Raw genomic sequence first — 10065 nt, forward strand, 5'->3', positions numbered from 1 at the left:
GTGAGCCAGAGAGAGGAGAGAGCAGAGGAAGAGCTGGACAGAGTTAGACTCTTTCCCTTGCCAGCTCCCTAGTAAACCTTTGTCTGCAGGAAGGAAGCCAAACAGATTTTCCAACCTCAGGACACAACGGTTTCCTGGGGTCACCGGGAGAGAACAAAAGACCAAAGTGCTTTCACACATAAAGTCAATGAAGATCAGCATTTTGTGAAAGAAACGTTCACTGTTCCCAGGAGGATCAGAACCCTGTTGTATTATCAGTTCCCTGCCATCCCAGAAACGGACAGAGCCCTGAATCTCCTTTTTCTTCTCTCTTCCTCCCTGGGCACCTTGTGCTGCCTTGGTGGCCTGCTAGCTGAGGACCCCAGGAATCCCCTGTTAGGAGAATCTTCTGAGTAGGTTCTTCAAGCTTTGGGAAGAAGACACAAGATTTGGTGGTGTTGAGGTTCTGGGGAATCACGGGAACAGACTGTGCCTGCCCAGTCCCTGAGTCATCCGCCGAAGCCCCTCCCACTTCCTTGGACACTAAGCAGTTCCAGCTGTGCAACGTCCCGGGCTATCACTTCCCATATGACTTCTAGAAACTTATGAGTAATTAAAGGAGTGTGTTTGGGGGCGGGTAAGGTGGGGAAATACTCCCATAAACACAGGTTTCCAGGGTAACAGACTGGCAAACAACCTCACTAGCCTTGGAAGACTCCTTTTCTCCTAGCTCCCTCAGGGCTCTGAAGGGAAGATAGACCACAGGCTACCTCCTTCCAACTTTCTACATGTCAAGATTGGGGTCTGGATAGCCTTAACTTGTTCCAAACACAGTTTTAAAAGATTTGTTTATGTTTTTGTGTATCTATGTATTTATCTATGTGTCTATCTATCTATTTATCTCCCAGCCTGTTTTCTTTTTGGTTTTTCGAGACAGGGTTTCTCTGTGTAGCCCTGGCTGTCCTGGAACTCACTCTGTAGACCAGGCTGGCCTCGAACTCAGAAATCTGCCTGCCTCTGCCTCCCGAGTGCTGGGATTAAAGGCGTGCGCCACCAAGCCCGGCCCAGCCTGTTTTCACTTACCTTTTATATACTAAGATGCCCAGTCTCTACAGGGTAAGTGGCTGTCAGAAGGGGCTAGTAATGGCTAAGAAACTGGCCTCTCATGGTCCTGGAAGCTACTACATACCTTTGCCTGTTGCCCATGACTTTTGGTCCCTAGAAAATCCTCTCTATTACCCTCTGATACTGTTTAGTTAGCAAACTTATATAAATGTCTTCTGCCTCTGTGGATAGAGAGACATCAGTTTACAGGAAGAGAGTGAGCAAGTTAAAGGTTGTTCCTTCTCTTAGAACCAAGTTCCCTTTTTGGAACAGGCTTGCCACAAATCCTGACCCTGGACACACATTCCTGAAACCCCACCAGTGAGAAATGACAAAATCAGAGGAAGAGAGCAGGGTCAGCCTGGCTCAGAGGTGGGGGCTGTGGGCAGAGGTGGTCATGACACAAAGTGGTAGCAGAATTAGTCATCCAGCCCTTGCACACAGACCCTGCCTACAGCTCCTGGTTGTCCAGGGGATTTGTTTGAGTGTTTACATGAACTTTCCAGAAACTGAAGAGCCATGTGCAGATGTCACTCGAGTCTGTGGTACTGATTACTGATGTTTTCTAGCCATGCTGCCTGAAACAGCTCATTAGAGATCTACTCCTTTTTGACAAAGAGGTGATAGTTCAACTTGCCGAGCCTTAAGGGACAGACACAGTCTGGAGGCTTTGACTATCTATTCTGCTCTCACTTGGTCCTTTGGTTTCTCAGATGTGGTTGTGCCTCTTAAACTTTCCATAGCCACAGTGAGTACCATGGTGAGCGTTCATAAGAGAGAAAAAGAGGGATGAGGAGGAGCCCTGCAGGGGGCTACATTGTAGCTCTTCCCTGCATGCCATCATTTCCTGCATGTCCCAAGCCTGATGAGAGTCCCTAACACTCATTGTTTAGAGGCTTTCTGTGTATCCTTTCTGTCACTGATCAATTGGGACTTAGTCATTTTTACCCTGCTGGGTCATGGGTGCTGGGTCATGGGTCCAGCATGACTGTGGGCAACAATTAGTCAGGAGTATCCCCCACCTCGATCCTGGAGTGTGAGGGTCTCCTGTGATGTCCCAGAGAAAGAAATGGTTCAGAAATGAGGACCTACCAAGGACAAGAGTTTGGTGACCTTTCCTTGTCCTTGTGGGCTTCCTCATCGTGCATCAGAATGACGCCCTTGTTCTTCCTCATGGTTGCAGAGTGGGTGTCCCCACATGTCACCCAGAGTACTGGGGTTTGACTCTATGAGGGAGAGACACAGGACACTGTTTTAGAGGCATGACAGTGCATCTCTGTAACTCCAGAGTTTCAAGCTAGCCAGGGCTACATAGTGAGAAGACCTTGCCTCAAAGAAAACAAAACAGAGGGCTAGAGAGATGTCTCAGTGGTTAAGAACACTTGCTTCTCTTACAGAGCATCAGGGTTTGGTTCTCCACACCTGTATAGTGGCTCATAACTGCTACTCAGTTATAGGGTTCCAATCAATGCTTTCGTCTGGTATCCGAGAGCACCAAACATGCATGTAGTATACACACACACACACACACACACACACACACACACACACACACACACAGAGAGAGAGAGAGAGAGAGAGAGAGAGAGAAACATTCATACACACAAAATAAACATTTAAAAAACAAGAATGGATATAGATAGTGGTGGCACACACTTTTAATCCCAGCACTCAAGAGGCAGAGACAGATGGATCCCTGTGATTTAGAGCCTGCCTGATCTACATAGTAAGACCCTGTCTCAGAAAACTAAAGGAAAGGAAACAAAACAAGATACCGGTTTAACCTTAGCTACTTAAAGAACAAAACTCAAAAGTCTGTGTGGTGTGTGGAAGAGTACTCAGTAGAGAATCAGGATCAGGTAACAGATTCTCCATGGCCCTGCCTGAGCTTCTGTTGCTCGAACCTCCTCTCAGTACTTCATCTCCTCTGATGTTGCGACAACCAGAGCTTGTGAGATCTTGATAAAAGCACAAGCTGGGCTTCCACAGTGGAAGAAAAGAATGGATTCCTGAAAGTTGTCCTCTGACCTTCACCTGCTTTTCCACACTTACAAATAATCAAATATAGTTTTTTTTTAAAGATTTATTTATTCTATGTGATGAGTATTTCTTAAAGTTTTATTTATTCATTTTATGTATATGAGTACATTGTAGTTGTCTTCAGACACACCAGAAGAGGGTGTCAGAACACATTGCATACGGTTGTGAGCCACCATGTGGTTGCTGGGAATTGAACTCAGGACCTCTGGAAGAACATTTGCAGGAAGTGGGTGCGGCCGCAGGCCCCGTGAAACCCACTTGTTTACTGCCTTGCCCGAGCATGTGCAATGAGGCTGCATGCGTGGGCTGCCTGCCAGGCTGAACTGTTCCTCGTGATCGGGACCTGTCAGCCTATCTGTGAACTACCTGAGCTTGTGCCTGGAGCGTGTGTGAATTCTGATTGGATAAGGTGGGGTGGAGCTAGAAGGAGGTGAGTAGACACTAGTAGTATAGGAGTTTTAACCCTTGCCATGAGTAGAAGTAGAGTAAGAGAAGCTATTGTAATAGGAGTAGTTTAGCCCTTGTCCTAAGAAGAAGCTGCTGGGGAAGAGAGCTGTAAGGGGAAAAAGCCTGAAGTAAAGACGTTGTTGCATGAACCCGACTTGGTGTCTGTGTCATTCGTGTCGCTGCCAGCGAGCAACAAATGGTGGCCCATACAGGGAATGGGGAACTCATCATGTCAGTCGGCAAAGGTAAGTAAGAAAATTTTAGTAAGCAGAGGTAAGGAAATTTTGGTAAGAATAGTGATAGGAAAAATTTTGGTAAACAGAGATAAGGAAACCTTAGTAAACAGCGGTAGGAAATTTTAGTAAACAGCGGTAAGGAAATTTTGGTAAGCAACAGTATTTAAAGAAAGCACAGGCCTGTAAGGTTCCTGGGAAAAAAGGGACAAAGCATTAAGGTTCTCAGGAATAGAGAAGAAGCACTAAGGTTCTCAGGAATAGAGACAAAGGGAATTTCAGCAACATGGGTTCAACTGCGACTAAAATGACAGTAAAAATGTTAGTCATCTGGATCTTGGTCAGGGCGTGCTTGAGGGACGCCAGTGGAAGGTACAATGCTGAGATTGCTTCTCAGGCTAGCCGCCGAAAACCTAAACAGCTTAGACAACAAACCAAAGATAAAAAAGAGAAGAAGGAATCTAGCTCTGAAGGGTTTACTAGTGACAGCGACAGGACTGATAGCAACAGTGACGTCTGTAGTCAGATGTTCCGCTGGAGGTTGAGGCGTGGTAGGCTGCCCAAACCATCAGCCCCTCTGTTGCCTTATCCTCCCCCCTATAAAGATGAGGGATACAAAAGGGGAAAGTGTAGTCTTCATGCAAAAGTCTGGAAAAATGTGCCCGCTGTTGCGGGGGCCTTCCCAGTATTTCAGGACCAACAGGGGCAACGGTATCATGAACCCCTGGAGTGGAAGTTTGTACAAAGATTGAAGGAGTCAGTTTCGATGGTTAACCAAAGAGTGGATTGGTTTCAGGAACAGATGAATATTTTGGAGCAGTTAGTATTTGCTTCCTGCATTACTCATATGGCAGGAATGTGTGTAACCTCTGTTCAGTATCAGAATTTTTCCAGAGCTACAAATCTGTTGCGTGCAATTGGTGCGATGCTGCTAGGAAGTTGGAGTCATGATCTCGACACAAAGATGAAGGAATTGCGGGCATTGATTGTTGCCGTGAACAACACCCATGTGGAGATTGCAACTGAAAAGCAATGGATGGAGATCATCCAGGGAACTGGGATTCTTAAAAAAATTGGGGAGGGATGGCCTTTTGAGCGTTCCTGCTGACTGTTGTGTGTGGAGGAATGCTTTGGTGGATGGCACGTATGTGAAGGCGGCACAGGGTTGATAAACGAGCCTTAGTGCAGGCTATGGCAGCCTTGGAAGCAGGAACATCTGCCCAATGTTGGCTCAACATGCTGGATCAGTAATCAATGACAGGTAAGACCCTCACGTGCGCATACCAACCTAAGACAGGATGGTGAAAGTGAGTTTGTCACTCTCATGACGGGTAAGGATATGGCATAGATAGGGGCAACCTAAGACAGATGTTGATCCCAGAGCTACTAATAAAACTAAAAGGGGGAGATGTGGGAAGCAGGTGCAGCTGCGGGCCCCATGAAACCCACTTGTTTACTGCCTTGCATGTGCAATGAGGCTGCATGCGTGGGCTGCTTGCCAGGCTGGACTGTTCCTCGTGATCGGGACCTGTCAGCCTATCTGTGAGCTACCTGAGCTCTGTGTGTGTGAATTCTGATTGGATGAGGTAGGGTGGAGCTAGAAGGAGGTGAGTAGTCTGAGTTGTTCTTGTCGCCGGCTGGAGACTGCGGAGACCGGAGGACCAGAGACAAGCATTCAGTGCTTTTAACCACTGAGGCATCTCTCCAGCACCCCAAATGTAGTTTTAAATGAAAATAAATTAATAGCTAGGTAATAAGCAGAACAAAGCTAGGGTAGTGGCTCAGGTCATCTCAGTACGCTGGAGATTGCAGAAGGTCATTTGACCCTAAGGTTCAGAGTTAATCTCAGCCTCACAGCAAGCAATGTCTCTCTCCTCTTTAAAATTAAAACAGTAATATTTAAAATTTTATGTGTATGAGTGTCTTGCCTACAGGTATGTCTGTGTACTACTTGGGCTTCCGGTGTGGTCACAGACTGGGAGAGGGAGCTGAATCCCCTAGAACTGGAATCACAGATGGCTATGAGCCACCATGTGGGGGCTGTGAATTGAACCTGGATCCTCTGAGAGAATAGTCACTGTTCTTAACCACTGAGCTTCGTCTCCATACACACACCCCAACTCTGTCTCATCTCTCCTGTCCCTCCTGTCTCTCCTTTCTCTCTCTCTCTCTCTTTTTCTCCTTCCTTCCTTCCTTCCTTCCTATCTCTATACAGCCCTGACTGGCCCATAACTTGCTAGGTAGACCCATCAAACTCATACAAATCTTCCTGCTTCTGTCTCTTGAGTACTGAAATTAAAGGTATGTGCTACCATGTGGCCCCACCCCCAAAGCTGAAATAATTCTTCCTTCATAATAATAAAACATATATCTTTTTTTTTTCAAGACAGGGTTTCTCTGTATAGCCCTGGCTGTCCTGGAACTCACTCTGTAGACCAGGCTGGCCTCGAACTCAGAAATCCACCTGCCTCTGCCTCCCAAGTGCTGGGATTAAAGGCATGCGCCACCACACCTGGCTTTTTTTTTTTTTTTTTTTTAATTTTAAGATGGGATCTCATAGCCAAAGTTGGCCTAGAACTTATTATATAGTTGGGAGTGACCTTGAACTTTTGGACTTCCTTCAACTCATAAGTGCAAATATTATAGACATGTGCCTACACAGATGATTTGTACAGCATTGACGATGGAACTCAGGGATTTGAGTATATTAGGCAGCAATTTGTGAGCTGAGATACAGCCCCAGCTCCAAGTATCTTACAGTTTTGTTTTGTTTTGGGGTTTTTTTTTTTTTTTTCAAGACAGTCTTACTATGTAGTCCTGGCTTTCCTCTCCTGGAATTCACTCTGTAGATCAGGCTGGCCTTGAACTCATAGTGATCCACCTGCCTTTATCTCTTGAGTGCTGGGATTAAAGAAGGTGTTAGATATAGCCACCATGCATGGCTATATCTAACATTTTTTTAATGTAAGTCCTTCTCTTCCACACAGCACTGGAGGCCCCCTCTAAGCTCTGGCTTCCAGTCACCACCTTCATTTGTCTATTAAGACCTCCTAGGGCGGATTTCTGAGTTCGAGGCCAGCCTGGTCTACAAAGTGAGTGCCAGGACAGCCAGGGCTACACAGAGAAACCCTGTCTCGAAAAACCAAAAAAAAAAAAAAAAAAAAAAAAAGACCTCCTAGGTTAAAGCATGGACTTGCCCTGAGGTGGGCACTAGCAGTCCGTGGTGAGCCAAGCAGTCTGACCCTTCAGTCTTAGCACAGCGAGTTCTCAGCTCTATGATGTGAACTTCACAACTACCTCAGCTCTGTACTGTCAATCAGACCTGTCCTGTCTCTGTCCCTCTGCCATCTTTTACTCCCTCTGATTCTTAGCCAAACTTTAGAGGTCAACTCAAGTTATCCTTCTCAGCTGGCTTCCTCATGACATTTTACCCACTGCCTGGCACCCAGACCCCTATTCCAGGTGTTTGGGTCTACCTCAGATTATCTTGGAGCTCTCCTTGGAGCACCTGTGGGTGTTTTATTTTGTTGTTGTTGATCTTGGTGTGTGTTTATCTGTCTGTCTTCTATCTATCTATCTATCTATCTATCTATCTATCTATCTATCTACCTATCATCTATCCTCAATCTCTCACCTACCTATCTACCTTTCATCTATCTACCTTTCATCTATCTATCTATCTATCTATCTATCTATCTATCATCTAATTTATTATCAATCATCTATCATCTATTATCTATCTATCTATCCACATATCACCTATTATCTACCATCTACTTTTTTTGTGATAGCATCTCAGTGTTTCACAGAGCTAAGGTTGATCTCTGTCTAGATATTTAGCCAAGGATGATATCAAACATCTGCTCCTCCTGCCTCTACCTCCCAAGCGCTGGGATTGCAGGAATGTGTCACCGCACCTATCCTTACGCAGTGATGGGGATGGGAAAGAGGACTTCCTGCATGCTAGGTCAGCGTTCAACCAACAGAACTACATCCTTAGCCCTAGAGAAGATTCTTTTTTTTTTTTTTTTTTTTTTTTTTTGTTTTTTTTTTTTGTTTTTCGAGACAGGGTTTCTCTGTGTAGCCCTGGCTGTCCTGGCACTCACTTTGTAGACCAGGCTGGCCTCGAACTCAGAGATCCGCCTAACTCTGCCTCCCAAGTGCTGGGATTAAAGGCGTGCGCCACCACGCCCGGCTAGAGAAGATTCTTAAGCTACAGTTCACAACTCCAGGTCATGTCCTCGAAAGTACGAGTCATTAAAAACTTAGCAACAGTAAAATATTTTTGAACATACAGCAACCCAACATTACGTCAAAATCAAACTTATGATGAATCCATGTGCTTCACGGCAGTCTTTATCCTGAACATACAGCACAGGCCCTTCTCACTGTGCATGGGCATACCCTGCAGTGCTGCTGCCTGAAGCACCTCTGCTCAGATTTAAGATGATCATATATAACAAATTACAGTGCTTGAAAGGTATCTATAACGTCTCTGCTCCTATCAAACGTAAGAGTTGAATTACAGAAAAGACTTTTGCTATTTTCCTACCTTTGTTTCTTAATATATATTAAGTAAGTATATCCTTGAAGTATGTTGGTAGAATGTTTGGGTTTTTTTTCTATTCTCTCTCTCTCTCTCTCTCTTTCTCTCTTTCTTCGAGACAGGGTTTCTCTGTGTAGCCCTAGCTGTCCTGGAACTCACTCTGTAGACCAGGCTGGCCTCGAACTCAGAGATCCGCCTAACTCTGCCTCCCAAGTGCTGGGATTAAAGGCGTGCGCCACCACACCCGGCTAGAATGTTTGTTTTTTAAAATGACTGATCTGGATGTAGTGATACATGCCATCAATCCCAGCAGCACTCAGAGGCAGAGGCAGAGGCAGAGGCAGAGGCAGAGGCAGAGGCAGGTGGATCTCTCTGAGTTTGAGGCCAGCCTGGTCTACAGAGTAAGTTCCGGGACAGCCAGAGCTATAGTGAGACCCTGCTTTGAAAAAAAAAATGTTGTTTAAGAGCTAGGTACAGGGGGGCTGGTGAGATGGCTCAGTGGGTAAGAGCACCCGACTGCTCTTCCAGAGGTCCAGAGTTCAAATCCCAGCAACCACATGGTGGCTCACAACCATCCGTAACGAGATCTGGCGCCCTCTTCTGGAGTGTCTGAAGACAGCTACAGTGTACTTACATATATTAATAAAATAAATCTTTTTTAAAAAACGCCCTCTTCTGGCCTCTGTAGGCATTACATGCACATGGTGCCCTGACAGACACTCAAGCCAAACACATATGCACATGAAATAATATTTTAAAAATTTAAATTTTTTAAATTTTAAAAATTTTTAAAAAAAGCCGAGCGATGGTGGCGCACGCCTTTAATCCCAGCACTTGGGAGGCAGTGGCAGGCGGATTTCTGAGTTCGAGGCCAGCCTACAAAGTGAGTGCCAGGACAGCCAGGGCTATACAGAGAAACCCTGTCTCGAAAAACCAAAAAAAAAAAAAAAACCAAACCCACATACACACAGAGGGGAAAAAAATTCATCAACTCTGAAAAAGACTGAAGATGCCCTGACCAAACGTCAATGAAGACTTAATTATTTTTGTAAAAATAAACAAGCACACCTATCTCATGAGTATGTAAATTTGTTTTAATTCATGGAGGGGGTCATGATATAGTCTCCTGTGTATGAGAGGTTGACATCATGTGTCTTTCTCTATAGATCTCTACTTTTAAAAAAATTATCTATCTATCTATCTATCTATCTATCTATCTATCTATCTATCTATTTATTTAGATAAGGTCTCATTATATAGCCCTAGCTGGTGTGGAACTTGCGAAGTAGACTTGACTGGCCTCCCAAAAATATGACTGTTTCTTTATCTCAGGCACTGAGATTAGCAACTTGTGCCACTACACCTAGCTCACCTTAGTTTTAAGGGAAAAAAAAATTTTTTTTTTGTTTTTTTCAAGACAGGGTAAATTTGAAAATTATATTTATTTGTTTATATATGTATGTGTGTGGAGGGGATAGTGTTCACACCACCATGCATGTGTGGAAGTCAAATGACAACTTTTAGGAGTCGGTTTTATTCTTCCACCGTGTGCATCTGGGGAATTGAACTCAGGTCAGCAGGCTTGGTTGCAGGCCTCTTTATTCATTGAGCCATCTTGTCAACCCTCTACCTTACTTTTCTTTTCTTTTTTTATTCTTAGGGCAGTGTTTCACTAAACCTGGAACTCAATAATTCATCTGAATTGGCTGGCTCACC

Source organism: Mus caroli, unplaced genomic scaffold (assembly GCF_978045245.1).
Source record: "Mus caroli unplaced genomic scaffold, Mus_caroli_1 scaffold_9, whole genome shotgun sequence".
Taxonomy (NCBI): domain Eukaryota; kingdom Metazoa; phylum Chordata; class Mammalia; order Rodentia; family Muridae; genus Mus; species Mus caroli.